This window comes from Plecotus auritus (genome assembly GCF_963455305.1).
Source record: "Plecotus auritus genome assembly, chromosome: 8".
Lineage (NCBI taxonomy): Eukaryota > Metazoa > Chordata > Mammalia > Chiroptera > Vespertilionidae > Plecotus > Plecotus auritus.
This window is the reverse complement of record NC_137782.1, coordinates 109,932,988-109,947,176: the sequence shown is the minus strand read 5'-3', so window position 1 is coordinate 109,947,176 and position 14,189 is coordinate 109,932,988. Positions and strand designations below refer to the sequence as shown.

The 14,189-nt window shown below is 52.8% G+C and overlaps 1 protein-coding gene across 3 annotated transcripts in view; it reads right to left on the bottom strand.

Moving 5' to 3' along the window:
- The window catches only part of CRACDL (CRACD like), a 126,698-nt gene extending 120,623 nt beyond the window's left edge, over positions 1 to 6,075 (bottom strand). For 2 of the 3 annotated variants that reach the window (XM_080684855.1, XM_080684852.1), the window contains exon 1: positions 5,943 to 6,075. The gene's annotated coding sequence lies outside the window, so the exon portion shown is untranslated. Of the gene's footprint in view, positions 1 to 5,674; positions 5,802 to 5,942 lie in introns of those variants that run through there. The other variant, XM_080684853.1, reaches the window with a different exon arrangement.
- Between the last annotated feature and the right edge of the window lie 8,114 nt (positions 6,076 to 14,189).

Here is a 14,189-nt window from a genome sequence, read left to right as displayed (position 1 = left end):
CCTGTGTAGACCTCCCCGATCCCGGAGCTCAGCATGCATCGCAAGCTCACCCATGTCAATGGGACAATGGCTTCACGGAAATAGTCCCAATCTGGAAACTGGTTTAAGAGTCTAACTTAGTGCTCTTCTGTAATGTACTTGGTTGTCTTGTCAGAAAATAGTCAATTCTGCGGAAAAGACAGCAAAGGGAATGATGACTCATAAGCTATGTTAAGCAAAGATAAATACTCAGGAGGTAGAGCACATGCTTATCAGACAGAGAGAGCGAGCCGTGGAAGATGGAGGGACACTGGAAGTGGAGGCCACGTATGCCCAGGCAGCTGGGCGGCAGATGTTCACAGCATGCTAACTGGTATCTGAAATGGTACTAAATAGTCATGTGATCATGCTCATGAGACTAAGTATACAAGAGGAACCCAATTTAGGTCTTAACTCAGTTACCCACTGGCGACACTCATTCGGGTCCTCTAGTCCAAGGCTGCTCATCAAGTCTTCGGCAAGCCGCAGAGGTGGCCGGCGGAACTGTCCCTATGCTCGCCAGTAGGACACTTGTGTGTTCACTGGCCCGGCCCCGCCCGTCCATGGCCCCACAGCTAGTACTTTAATTCTGGTCCCTGAGATCACAAATTAGCAGGAAAAACGGGTGCTGCAGAGCAAGATGAAGCATGCAAATGCTGTGAACCCCTGGACTAGGTGCTGAGGGCCTCCCACCAACTGGCACCCTCTCCTGTCTGTTACCTCCCCATCTCCTTCCCTTGCTCCCCACTGTGTGTTTTAAATTCACCAAGGGCCCTGGCTGGTGTGGCCCACTTGTTTGGGTGTTGTCCCATGCACTGAAAGGTTGCCGGTTCAATTCCCCCTCAAGGCTCATGCCCGGGTTGCGTTGTGGGCTCAATGCCTGGGTTGCTGGCTCAATCCCCAGTAGGGGGCGTGCAGAAGGCAGCCGATCAATGTTCCCCTCTCACATCAATGTTTCTCTCTCTCTCCCTCTCCCTTCTGCTCTCTCTAAAAACCAATACAATATTTTATAAATAAATAAATTAGTTAATTGCACCAAGATTATCGCCCACCTGACACCTCCCAATAGCTCTGCTCGGGAGCACCCTGTATAGCAGATTTGCTCATTTTCCTTAAATGCCATCGGATCCCCTGTGCAGACCCTTCATTGCTTCAGGTGCTTTACTAGGGGCTCCTCACTGGGAATTATAATAAATGCTCTCTCACCATCTAAGAAGACAATGGAAGATTAATAGCTACAAATAATTTATGAAACATTCTCTCTGCTGATACAGTATCTCAGGTGTGTGTGTGCGCGTGTGCGTGTGTCTCACCAGCCCCTCTCAGTGGGGTGCCTGAGGTCACAAGGCCTCTAAGTGGCAGAGTTGGCACTGGAGCCCTGACTGTCCACCTGCCCCCCTTTGCTGGACCACCTGCTTTAAGAAAACAAAACACCTCTGACATTTTCACATCCCGCACCTGCCATGGCCACACTGAGAGTGCTTCTGGGGAAACATGCGCACCACAGCCAATGCTTATGCTGCCTCCCACGGATGTGAGAATTCGGGGAGGAGCCACGGAGCGTGGGGAGAATTCGTGGAGGAGCCACGGAGCGTGGGGAGAATTCGGGGAGGAGCCACGGAGCGTGGGGAGAATTCGGGGAGGAGCCACGGAGCGTGGGGAGAATTCGGGGAGGAGCCACGGAGCGTGGGGAGAATTCGGGGAGGAGCCACGGAGCGTGGGGAGAATTCGGGGCGGAGCCACGGAGCGTGGGGAGAATTCGGGGGGAGCCACGGAGCGTGGGGAGAATTCGGGGAGGAGCCACGGAGCGTGGGGAGAATTCGGGGAGGAGCCACGGAGCGTGGGGAGAATTCGGGGCGGAGCCACGGAGCGTGGGGAGAATTCGGGGGGAGCCACGGAGCGTGGGGAGAATTCGGGGAGGAGCCACGGAGCGTGGGGAGAATTCGGGGAGGAGCCACGGAGCGTGGGGAGAATTCGGGGAGGAACCACGGGAGCGTGGTGTACGGACCTCAGAAGGTAGGCAAGTTCCTGGAAGTTCTCAAATCTAAGACTTTTAAAAACCAGTCCCACACACCAGGGCCAGGTGGAGGTTTGAGCAAACAAATAACTTTCTATTCCTCACCTTTCAAAAGGATCTTTTGTGATTTCTGTCCACAGGTACCTTAAGCATAAGGAAAATATTTGAGAGCCCTGCCTACAGGAATGTGCGCAGGAACAGTGCCAGGGTCTGCACAGAACGCGTGGCCGATGGTGAGGGGTATTCCCGGTGGCCTGGCCAAGCCTGTCTCATCGTCTCCTGTCAGTTTGCTGAGCGCTCACGTGGCATCTTCTGGTGTGAGACCCACTGAGCTCAGGATTAAGGGTTAAAGCACATTGAAGACACACACAGAATCCTCAGGTAATTAATTCCTCAGAATCACAAACCTGTCTGAAGGACTGGTTACCTGACTAAAAAGTTTGAAATGATTTTCCAGCTGCAGATATTTTAAGAAAAACAGGATTAAATGGAAATGCCTCTGATTTCCCTCAGTTAGGAGAAAGCACAGGAATTTAGAATGCGGTCCTACCTGCAGGGGACACTAACTGCACCAGGGTTTACAGCAACCTGGACAATGAAAGGGGCCAGCAGGGGCCCAGGAAGAGTCAAGACACAGCTGGGTCCCGAAAGGCCCCTCTGGTCTGGTCCTTCTGTCTCCAGGGGTTCCAGAGCTCCTTCTCATGGGAGGTTCTCTTTCGTCTCATGTCCTTGGGCCAAGACTTAATGTTACTTAAAGTCCCACCTCCTCCGAGAAGCCTTCTTTGACCACTTCACCTTCCACCCACTGTCAACAAAACCCAGGGCTTGGGTATTCAGCTGTGGGCCTCAAACAAGGCTAATTGTGTGCTCCAAGTAAGTCCTAAGCTCCCTGAAGAAGCAATTACGTCTGAGACTCTTCTGTATGTCTCCACTGCTTTTAGGAAATGCAAGCACACAGTAGACCATTCTGATGATGAAGAAGCCACAGCATGAATAGGCAAGATGGTTGGGAAGACATTAATCCACATGAAATTGACTTACTGGGCTGGGCTCTACTGTGTAAGCAGAAAGCGTTTGTCTTCTCCCCCCACCACCAACCCTTCCCAGCAGCTCTTTCTCCTGCTTCCTCCCAGTCCCGACTGGTTTCTCCAGAAGCTCCCCCACCCCAGCTTTGCAGTCTTTTTCAGGCAATAAGTCTAGTGCACGTAACCCAGGTTGGAGCCCAGAAAGATGGAGAAGGGGGAGAGAAGGAAGCTGCCTCTCTATTTTCCCTTGTTCCTACCTGCACTAGGCGGCATTTGGTTTCCCCAGGGATGGGGAATTAATAGAAAAAGAAATTTAACTTCCCTTTACATATCACAAGCAAAGCTTGGAAGTTTAGGCCCAGACCTTTACTCTAAGCCACATTATACACAGGACAGAAGACCCGCCCTGCGGAAGATTCCTGCCCCCAGGTAGGAAGAAGCTCTTCTAATATGGGGCAGGGGTGTCCTGGAGGGACCAGGCCCCTTTCCCCTTTGCACCTGGCCTGGAGGAGGGGAGGTGGTGAGGGGACAGAAACCCCTGCGAGGCAGAGGAGGAAGCACGGGGAGCTTTTGTCCTGTGTCCTGCTGGGAACAGGAGACCACTCAGGACAGCAGGAATGGCAGCCCAGCATGGCTCCCACAGCCGGGACGGGTGCTCAGCTGCCCAGGAGGGACCTGGACCCAGAGTGTGAAGACCTCAGGGCCAGGAGGCAGGAGGCAGGTCCCCGCGGCAGCTCACCTGTGACACCCGGCTGGACAACACTCAGTGGAAACAGGAGGAGGCTCAGTGGTGGGTGGGAAACTCATCAGAGGATCAGATGACCAACAAGAGGACACTCTCCCAACACCCTGATGTGACCACAGCCTGCTCCTGGTGTTGAGACCACCTGCAGCAAGAAGGGACGCCAGGGTGACCTGCACAGATGGAGAGGGTGACTCTCCAGGGACCAAACTGCTTTAAACTAGACAGTGACTGAGATAATATTACTTGAATTAGGTTCAGGGGAATCACAATCGTGAGTTAGGTCCAAAAATAACCAAAGAAAGCAAAGTCCTTGGTTTAGGGCAGCAAAATTAAGTTCTTTTAAAACAAAACAAAGGTTGCACACTACAACTTGTAGCTGGTAAGCTCTACTCTTCCATGATAAACCTGACAGGAAACAGCTCGACTCTGATTCAAACACTCCTGGGGGTCCCCATGCGGAATTCACGTGTCTGTGCATGACAAGGCTCGAGGCTCACCTTGGAGGAAAAGCAGGTGGCTGCAAGCTCGCCCAGGCAGATCCAGGCCCACGGGGCCATCACGGAAAACCTACCCACCAGGAGGGCCCGGGGCTTTCACGCACAGTCTCTCATTTACCCCGACAGCATCCCTGCGAGCTGGCTATCACTACACCCATTCTGCTGAGCGGCCAACTGAGACTCAGCAAGATTCGGTGACAAGCTCAAGATGACCAAGCTCAATGCCAATACCTCACTAGGACAGCCGCCCTTCGGCAAGCCCACATGCTTGGTCCTGCGCAGCAGCCAGATGCTCTGCATTAGCTGTGTAGCAGCCATGGAGGGTCCGTTGCTTTATTTTATGAATGAGAAGACATGCTTAGAGAGGTGGAGAAACTTGACTCGCAGGCAAGTCTGGAACTAGGGTGAGCAAATAAGGCATTCACCCCAGGCACAAAATGTAAGGGTACCAAGAAACTCTGTGAGAGCAATGCTTTAATGCCGTGTTTTCAAACACCAAAATTAACACAAAACAAAGACAGGAACAGCTTCACTTACTGATCTCAAGCTCCAGCATGGATGAGCACAGCACTGGGGCGGAGCCTAGAAGCCAGCCCAGCTCAACTTCTCCACCAGCCCCCAAGGCAGGGACCTCAGATGTCCCTGAACTGCACTGTCCCCGGATGTTTCTCCTCCGTTTTAGGACCTTGATGGCTCTTAGGAGTGACCACCATGCCCCATCATCCCAGGTGTGAGTGGGTGGCTGGGCTCCAAGGAGAATATGGGGTCTAACCAGATTCTGCTCCCCACCCCCCCACCCATGTGTTCGTTATGTAAATGAAGGAAGCTTGCAGGCTTGGATAAGGGAGAAGGATATTTTAAGACATCAGCTTGAGAAGGTGTGGGGTGGGCTCTTAAAGTATCACACAGCTGATTGTCTCCCCCCTGAAGGATTTCCTGGCTCAAAATTAAGTGCTCAGCAGTGACACGATGCCAGCTGTCGGCCTGTACCTGCACACGTCCAATTCCAGCGCTGGCATTCCCTTCTCCTTGCATTTCAAAAGCCCCAGTTTGAGTAACTACTTAGTTACATTTGTTAACCTCATATAAAGCCTTGTCTGATAGGAAGCGAATGTTCAACAAATATTTGCGGATTAAAATTTTAAACATTTCTTAGGTCAAACCCAGAATCCCTTACTGCTGGCTTGTACTCAAAACCTAAAACTTGTTTAACAAATAAACCATTGCCTGAGCATAAGGATGACTGTGAATAAATCTGTCCACAATTTCTCCTGCAATGGCCTTCGGTTACAGAAGGCACAGATCTTTCCTAGACTCGCAACCACCACCAGCACGACAGGCTCCCTCACCTTTTATTTTCTTAACGCCTTACCTGCCAGGCTTTGCCTCTCAAATCCAGGTCCAGCCCAGTGAGCCCGGGGAAACTTTGGGGCGCATCCGGTCCACCTCTTCCCAGCCCTGCACTGCCATGGACAGTGCTCCTAGGAGCACCCGGAGGGGTCGCCCTGCCCGTGGCGCTTCCGCCCCCGGCCCGACGCCGGGACGCGACTCTAGCCCGCGCCGCCCCCGCCCGAACCCTGCGACGCGGGTTCCCGGCCCCGCGCGCCGCGGCCAGCCCAGCCCAGCCCGGCGCCCGGTACCTGCACGGCTGGCGGGCGCTGCCCTGGCCTGGGCTCCCCGGCCCCGCGGGCCCTGCGGCCAGGCGCCACGCAGCAGGTGGCGGCGGCCTCCCGACGGCCGAGTCCAACCCGCGCGGGCACGTCCTCCCGCGGCGGCGCTCGCGTCCCGGGCGCGCTCCCAGCCCGCGCCGCTCGCTCTCCGCGCTCGGCTCCGCGGGGGCGGACGCGTTCGCTCGCTCGGCAGCCGCGCGCCTCCCCCCGTTCCAGCCGCTCCCGGGAGCGTCGGCCCAGGGCTCTCGGGGACGCGCGGGAGAGCCCCGGGCGGCGGCGGCGGCGGCGGCGGCGGCGGCGGCGGAGGGCCCTACCCCGCGCCGGGAACCGTTCCCACCCGTCCGCACGGCGGCGCTGTCAGGCTCCGGGCGGCCCTGACCTCGGCAGCCCGGGTCTACCTGAGCCCCCGACGGGTCGGTAGCGCGAGGCCAGTCCTGGCACCCCCGCGCGCCCCGACGCAGCCGCCCGTCCAAGGTCCCCTGGGCCTTCGCGGGTCCCCTGGGAACTTCGCGGTCTCCTGGGCCTTCGCGGGTCACCGGGTCGGGGCTCTTCGGATCCGCCTCGCTAAGCCGGCGTCCGCGGGCGGGGCCGGAGGGGGTGGGCGCCAGGGAGGGAAGTGCGCGTCTGAATAAAAGTAAAAGTTGGTGTTTCATAACCGTGCGGGTCCCGAGCGTCTCCAGGTTAATTAGGAAGCTGCCGCCTGTCTCAGGTGATTCATTGTTGTGACTCCACGAGTGTGGGAAGGAAAGCTGCCGAGGACTCGCAGCCGCGCGGCGCCCCTTCTTCTTTTACCGACGCGCCGTTCCCGGGGAGACCGCTTTGTAACGTGCTGACCCGGGGGGTGGGGAGAGGGGGCAATCCACCCGAGACCCGCGCCGAGGCCTGGGGCGCCTCCACCCCAAACACGGGCCCCAAGAGCAGGAAGGGAAGATGAGTGCGAACTGTTCCCGCAGGAACCCGTTTACAGGGGAGAACCCTTCATGCTCAGCTGAAAGAGACAATGCTGAGGTCAGTTGTTACCCGAAGTCTGAACTGCCAGCGCTGTGCTGTGGGGGACCCCGCACCGGGGTCTGCGCCTCGCCCTGGGCGGTGGGTCTGACGAGCTCTGCGCGCGCACTGAGAGCAGAAGCACAACCATCAGAGCCCACACCCTGGAGGGGCCTCACCTCCACCGTGGCTGCAAGCGGGATCGAAACCAACAGTGGGACCCAAGTCCCAAATAGAAGAATCGGAGGCAGGGAAAGAGGCAAAAGACAGAGCTCACTTCCTAAGCACGTGTAGAGAAGTTTCCTTTCACATTTCTTATAGGATCCCTTTGGCACAAGCTATTCGCTTAAAAGCCCCCTCTGACAGTTCAGTGCTTTAAATTCCCTGTGCGAGAAGAACAGAAGTGTGCTGCGAGTCAGTCTACGGCCCGAGGTCGTAACCCGCGTCCGCAATGGGCAGGGCAGAATCAGTGACTTTGTTGCATGTGATCGCTCTTTACAGAGGGAGCCTCAACTGTGCCCAGCAACCTCAGCAAATCCACACCCTTCTCTCCTTCCCCACCTGCAGCCTCTGCTGCTGGCCTTTCAAAACCACGTTTGTTTTTGTTATTGTAACAACTAAATACGTATTGACTCCCTACACCACCTTTCTACCTAAGAATTTCATTTGTTTCCAAGCGATCTCAAGCCGGTGCCTTTACCTGTATGTGCTGTGGAGGCTTTTGAAGTAGAGGCTTTGAGAGGACAAAACACGGATTTCTCCGTGATGAGCTAAGGCTGAGAAAGAACATGGTGTCGACAGCCCAAATAGCAAGTGGTGGGGATGAGGCTAGGAAGTGGGGAATGAAGTGAAGCCTGGAGAGCAAGCACTTTCATGCTCTCAAATGTTGAAAGGAAGACTGTCCCTCCCCACCCTCCTCCCGTCACCCTCCTGCTGAGGGCTCTGGTCCCCAGGGTCCTGACATGTAGCCTCCAAGGGAGCTCTTTCCCTCCTGAAAGCCTCTGGGGCCAAACCTCGCAGTCGGGTTGAGAACAGGCCAAGATGTGCAAGCGAGGCTTTGCCAAAGGTCCAAAGGAAACATCAGTCCCCGGCAGACCCCTCAGCGAGGCCCTGCCATTGCCCGCAGATGAGGGACTGCTGGCATCTCCATGTTGTGGGTGGAGGGACTCAGGCATCCAAAGGGCAAGTGGCGTGCCCAAGGCCATGTCAGAAGGGAGTGGCAGAGCCAGGATTTGAACCCACAAACTGCACTCCCAGTGCTGAGCAGGCTGCCGTTCTAAAAACCACATCTAATTCTGAAACGGAAAAGCGCCTTTAGTTTAGACGAGAAATGAGAATCAGCCCTTCCCACACTCAGGATGAGGTATCCTTTGGGATATCAGAAAGCAAGAGTGCTGACGTCTAGTCTCCACCCTCCTGACTCTTCATTTTGTCCAATCAGAGGGCTGCCATTAATGGGGTGCAAAGGGTTTCCCCAAAGGCAGCAGCTTCCTAAGGCAGGCTGGCACGGGAGGCTGTTCAGGACTGCTTCTCCCCGGGATTTGGCTCTGGGTCTTCCTTCCTGAGGCACTCGCTCTGCAGGCTCCTCTTGGGCTCAGAAAACACAGACCCACAGGCACAGACGCCTCTACATGGGAGCGGATTGGAGCCAAGGACCAGCAAGGACCCAACTGAAATGAAAGGCACCCTCACACAGCAGGCCCCTTGCCAGTGAGCCCTGGTGACAGGTGGACGAGAGCTGCCTCCCTGCCAGAGGCCCACTGGCCCACTCCTGAGGAATCCCCACAGGCGGCCGTCCCACAGAAACAGGTCCTTTCCATCCTCCTCCACTAATGTGACTGGCCGTGTCATGTCCCTCTTTCAAACCCTCCCCTGTCGTCCGTGCAGTCGGGATAAAACCCAGCTCCTTAAGAGGCCTGATCTGTCCCCTGCCTTTCTTTGGGCCTCCTCTCATCCACCTCAGCTCACTCCACTCCAGCCAAACTGCCCCTCCTCCAGTTCTTGGACACCCCAACCCCCTCCTGCCTCAGAGCCTCTTCCTGAGCAGCTGCTCCCCTGCAATGCTTGTTCATTGCCCTCCTCCTCCCCACCCTTCACCTGGCTAACTGCCTCTCATCCTTCAGGTTTTAGCTTCAATGTCACTGCTTTGGTCTTCTTTCCTGGCCTGTATTCCTCACTGGCCCCCATCCTTTTCTTTAGAGTCCATCTCACCCTTTGTAGTGGTTTATTTTTGGTTTCTGAATTCCCCCGGCAGAGGACAACTCCAGGAGGGCGCAGCTGTACCAATTTTGAGCATTAGTGTTGCATACCCAGCACCCAGCATAGGGCTGGTACATAGTAGCTGCTTAGAAAAATAGTTATTAATTAGTGAAGTTCCACCATGACCTTCTGACCCTGCATTGCTCCACCTCCCTCAGATGTATTCATCTGCATTTCTCACTCTCTCTTCCCCACTCTTTTCCACCCAGTCTTGCTCCCTGTTTCCCAAATTTCTGCTCTTTCCCTGCCAGGAACGTTCTGCTCTTTGATTGCTTTCTTATCTCAAATCATCACTCCCTGCCTTCCTCCTTAGCCCAGATCCTCATAGTCATCACCCCAAGTACCATCTTACTGGCAAACATCCCACCCCCCCACCCCCGCCCCTGCCGTGGTCTCCCTGCCTTGCCTTCCTGGTTGAAGGCCCAACCCCACACCAGCCTCTCTGTTCCTACAGCCAGGCCTTTCCACACTGCCAAGGAAAATCACAGACCCATGCGGACTAAATCCTCAAAAGTTAATAGTCTCCAACTTCATTTAAGCCTTAATGCCTTAGTCATTCTCTCAAATACACACAGTAAGAAAGAAGGAAAGATCGCGGATAATTCCACCCTAGAGGAATCCCTGTTGCCATTTTACTGTTTTTCCCTCCACCGTTCCTTTGAAAGAAGGCCCTGGAGTTAGCCTGCACACCCGAATGTATTCCATATCCTTGAAATGAAGCCAAATATAAAATTTTGTGTCCTGATTTTTTTCAACTGCATTATAACATCAGTAATTTCCCATGTGATGACCAGGTCTCCATAAATGTAAATTTTAGTAACTGGCTAGTAGTCTATTATGTGGACAGATCATGATTTCTTTCACCATTTCTCTCCTGCACTGTTTCCAATTGGCAGGTATTACACACGTTTGTTTGACAAATGCCTGTGCACATGATTTGTCTGCACGTGTAGTTGCATCCCTAGGAGAGACCGGAAGAGGGGTTCCCGGTCCGTGGCTGTGAGTGGTCTAAGGCTCTGGACGAGTCAGAGGCTGGGAAGGCTTTGAGGGTTCTGTGGCCTGAAGGACACAGGTGGGCAATACTTCCATGTGCCCGGGAAGCTTCTCCTCCCGTCCCCTCCAGCAACTAGCCCTCATGCACTGTGTGTTCCGGTCCCCATCATACTCTTCCGAATAGACGATTTTGTATCTTTTTTCAAAGAAAATTAATGTTTTCGGGCATAGAAGTAAGTTCGCTAAGCAACTGACCTTAAAATAGGGAAGTTTTCCTGGGTTATCCTGGAGAGCCCATTGTGCTTAAAGCGGGAAGAGGGAGGCAGCCCAGTGTTGCTGACTTGGAAGGTGGAGGGAGGGGCGACAAGCCAGAGAAAGCAGGCGACCTCTAGAAGCTCAAAAAGGCAAGGGGATGTGTGCTCCCCTCAGGCTCCAGGAGGAACGCAATCCTTGATTTTAGCTCAATGAGGCACATATCAGCCTTCTCACCTCGTTGTGAGCCACTAAGTTTGCGGTAATTTGTTACCACAACAATAGGAAACTAATACAGGATTTTAGAACTCTATGGACTTATTGCTGGAGACCCCATTTCTCCATCCCCACTCCCTGACAGTCGACAGCAGGGGCCCAGTAGACATGCCTTGTCTCAGTCCTAGCTGAATGAGCTCCATATTTTAAATAGAGGTTATCAATCAAACTGCTCTAATAGGATTCAGACTCTTAGCTAAGACTCTTCTAGGCACCGTTTTTCTTTTTCTTTTTTTGACAAATGCCAAACAGTGACAGTCTGAAATTTTGGACCCTTGGGCAACCATTGAAATAACCTTCAGAAACTTCCACATCTTTCCAGAAATGTCCACAACAGTATATCTTCTGGCAACACAAATAATGCTTTTTTACCCTGCCCAACTTTTATAATATTTATCACTCATTAGCCCCTCTTTTAAAAGGTGTGTTCTCTTGTTACACCATCTAAAAATCATAGATTTGTTGCTTTTTAGCAAATAATGCTATTTTCCACAGAACTGTGCACTGTCGTGCTTAACACTTACTTAACCTCACAAGTATGTGCTTGTCCAAAGCTATCAGCTCCCTGGACTGGGGAGAATAGGAGCGGCTGCTTTGGATCAGGGCCACAGCAATGTCCACTGTGTTTACATAGCACAGTATTTAAATAGGGGATTGAGAACTGTGCGTGTGTTCATACAGCAGGAGTCCAAACCACGACCTGTCTGCTGGGCAGGGAGATGGAACAAGTGTGCATCTGATTTCCATGCTGGCCCACATGGCTCCTTTTGCAAATGTAGCTCTAAATCAACTAATCTTTTAAAAGTCTTCACACTGACGAATTTAGAAGCAAGGAGAACACATGTGGGCGTGTAAATGGGAGGCTCTGAATAGGAGCGATAGTCCCTGCCAGTGAACACTGCTGTGGCGCTGAGCACCCGGGGCCGCTCCGGCTTCCATTTAGAAGGCGCTTCCTGGGGCTTGTCTTCCTCCGCAGCACCATGTGCCACGTGACTGCAATTCACATTTGGAAAGTCAGACCCATCCAGGACCTTAGAGATCATGCTCTTCAGCCGAACTTTATAGGGGACCAGAGAGGGACTAGCCCAGCGTTACAGTGAGGCAGCGCCACACCTCACACCCGCCTCCGAGGGAGTGGGTGACAGCACCTGCCAGCCCCCCTCCCATGCTGTGCTTCCCGAGATGCTGGTGATCGCCTGCAAAAATGTGAGGAACAACGTATTTTCTTAGTAGAATAAATTAACAACGTTCTTATTCCTTTGATAGGAATGCAGCATCTTATTCATTTGGTTTATAAGTAAAAGAAGGTAAATGAAGAAATGCAAAAATCAAACAGGTTTTCTAATCACAAGAAGATTTTATAATTGTCCTTTTGGGGCAAGTTCTTTATTTTTGACTGAATTATGAACAAAAATATGTTTGGTACCCAAGACCCAACTCTCCTCTGAAAACTGCAGGGGCCGCTCTTCCCCGTCTGTCAGTGAAGGGAAGTGACATTGAGGGGAAAGAGCTGAGTGAATGATTCTATAGCAAATGCTAGCACTAAAAATAGTGTTTGGAGTGCAAGTAGGATGAGGAATAATTTCCTCATTGTTTCCATGGAAAAGTAGGCAAGTAGGAAGGAGGTCTCCACTGACTGAGCCTGTGAGGCCTTAGGTGGACTTGGAGACTTGCCTAAAAGGAATGGGATGGTGATGCTGACACGATCACTCCCGAAACAGCTGTTCATCATTTTCCTGCCACGTCTGTGTTCCTTCCCATGCTAAATATCGGGGACTCTGATTTGGTTCCTGCATACATGGAAGTTTTCATTGATCGTACTTGGTTCTATGCAAAATGGCAGGGGGGTGGCTGGCCCTCTGTGAAGCTGGGGTGTAGGTGAAGCTTGCTTTTTGTGCACCCAGAGTCCTCTTGCAGCTCAAAACCCGTTTTGCAGATGCCGTAGACCTGCCTTCTCCAGGCAAAGCCCCATTTTACACCCCCATCTCCAGCCTCACTCACATGTACCCATCATATAAACCTCGGCTAATACACCAACATGCTAGTAAAACAACCGTTCAGATGACAAGCACTGACTTGCTATTTTCCTGCTTCTGTTACCATTTAATAGGGATATGTGTAATTTTTTAACCATGAAGAACAAGACTTAGAGAGGAAATGCATGCCTGGTGGTACAAAGCACAGGACAGGGCATTGTGGGAGCAGGTGCTGGGGTGTAGGATCCTGATAACTTCCCATTGCGACACCAAACCCAATCTGCTTGCCCTAAGCCAGCTGCATGGCAGGCTTTGGTGGCAGACATGTGTTCCTGCTTACTACTCGCAGTACACCGTGAGAAACCTCCACGCCAGGAATGAGGACACACGGGAGGATTTGCTGGAGTCACAGAGCGTGTGACTGGAGAAGCCAGAATTCAGACCCACCTTGGTTTGACCTCAAAGCATTTAGTATGGGCCTAACACACATGAACTCAAATACAAGTTGCCTCTCCTCCTCCTTTTTTTTTTTTTTTTTCTTTCTCCTCCTCTTTATTGTAAAGAATTTGGAGAGATTCTGATCATTGGGTCAAGGTAATTTGGTGCTTCTGAACTCGAATGTTTGGTAGAAATGTAAGTGTGTTTCTTTTCAGACTATGGGGCATAACATTAAAACCAGTGAGCTCTACATGGTGAAGTTGACTCCCAAGCTGCTCTGGGGTTCCTGGTGCTGAGGAATGCACCCCTTGTCTTCCATCTGTGGCCCGAGAGCAGGGTTAGCTAAACTAACACTTTCCGCTCACTCGTACACACGGGTCGCGGCTGGAAGGCCTGCGATGACGGTCAGGGTGGCCTTTGTGAGCCTCCCCGAGGATGGCAGTGCGTTCCTTTTAGCTAAGACGTGACGCGCAAGGAGGACGTCATGGCATTCAGTGCCCCAAAGGCATTTAAAAGTCATGGGTTTTACATCGACACAGATGAATGTAGCTCAGCTTCAAAGAGTTCATTCTAAACTTCTGCCCCTTAGGTCTCTGGTGTAAGGAGGACCAGACTTAACAACTAGGAAACTGGAGCAAAGATATAAAACAATCACGGTCAGGCCTTTAACTACAGGCAGCACAGGACTGTGATCCTTGATCACCTTTCCCTCCTGCCTGAGGAACTGCTAGGCTGTGTGGGCAGAGAGAAAGAATCCAGACAGGGGGCAGACTTGCTGAGTTAAGGAAATGGCACTCGGACTTCAGGGAGGCTGAAGAAGCTGGAATTTGTAGGGCAAAGTTCTGGAAAGGAGAGAGCCATGGGGAAAGAGATCAGAACCCAGTCTCTCCCGAGTGCAGGCTGCATATGGTAGAGTGAAACTCCAAGGCTGGGTAACGGACAGTCCGAGGGTTGAGAGCTGAGCAGTTCCCAGGGCCTGCACAGGTGAAGGGACAGGCTAGCGTTGAGCAGCCAGAGGAGAGTGCTGGGAGGCCCC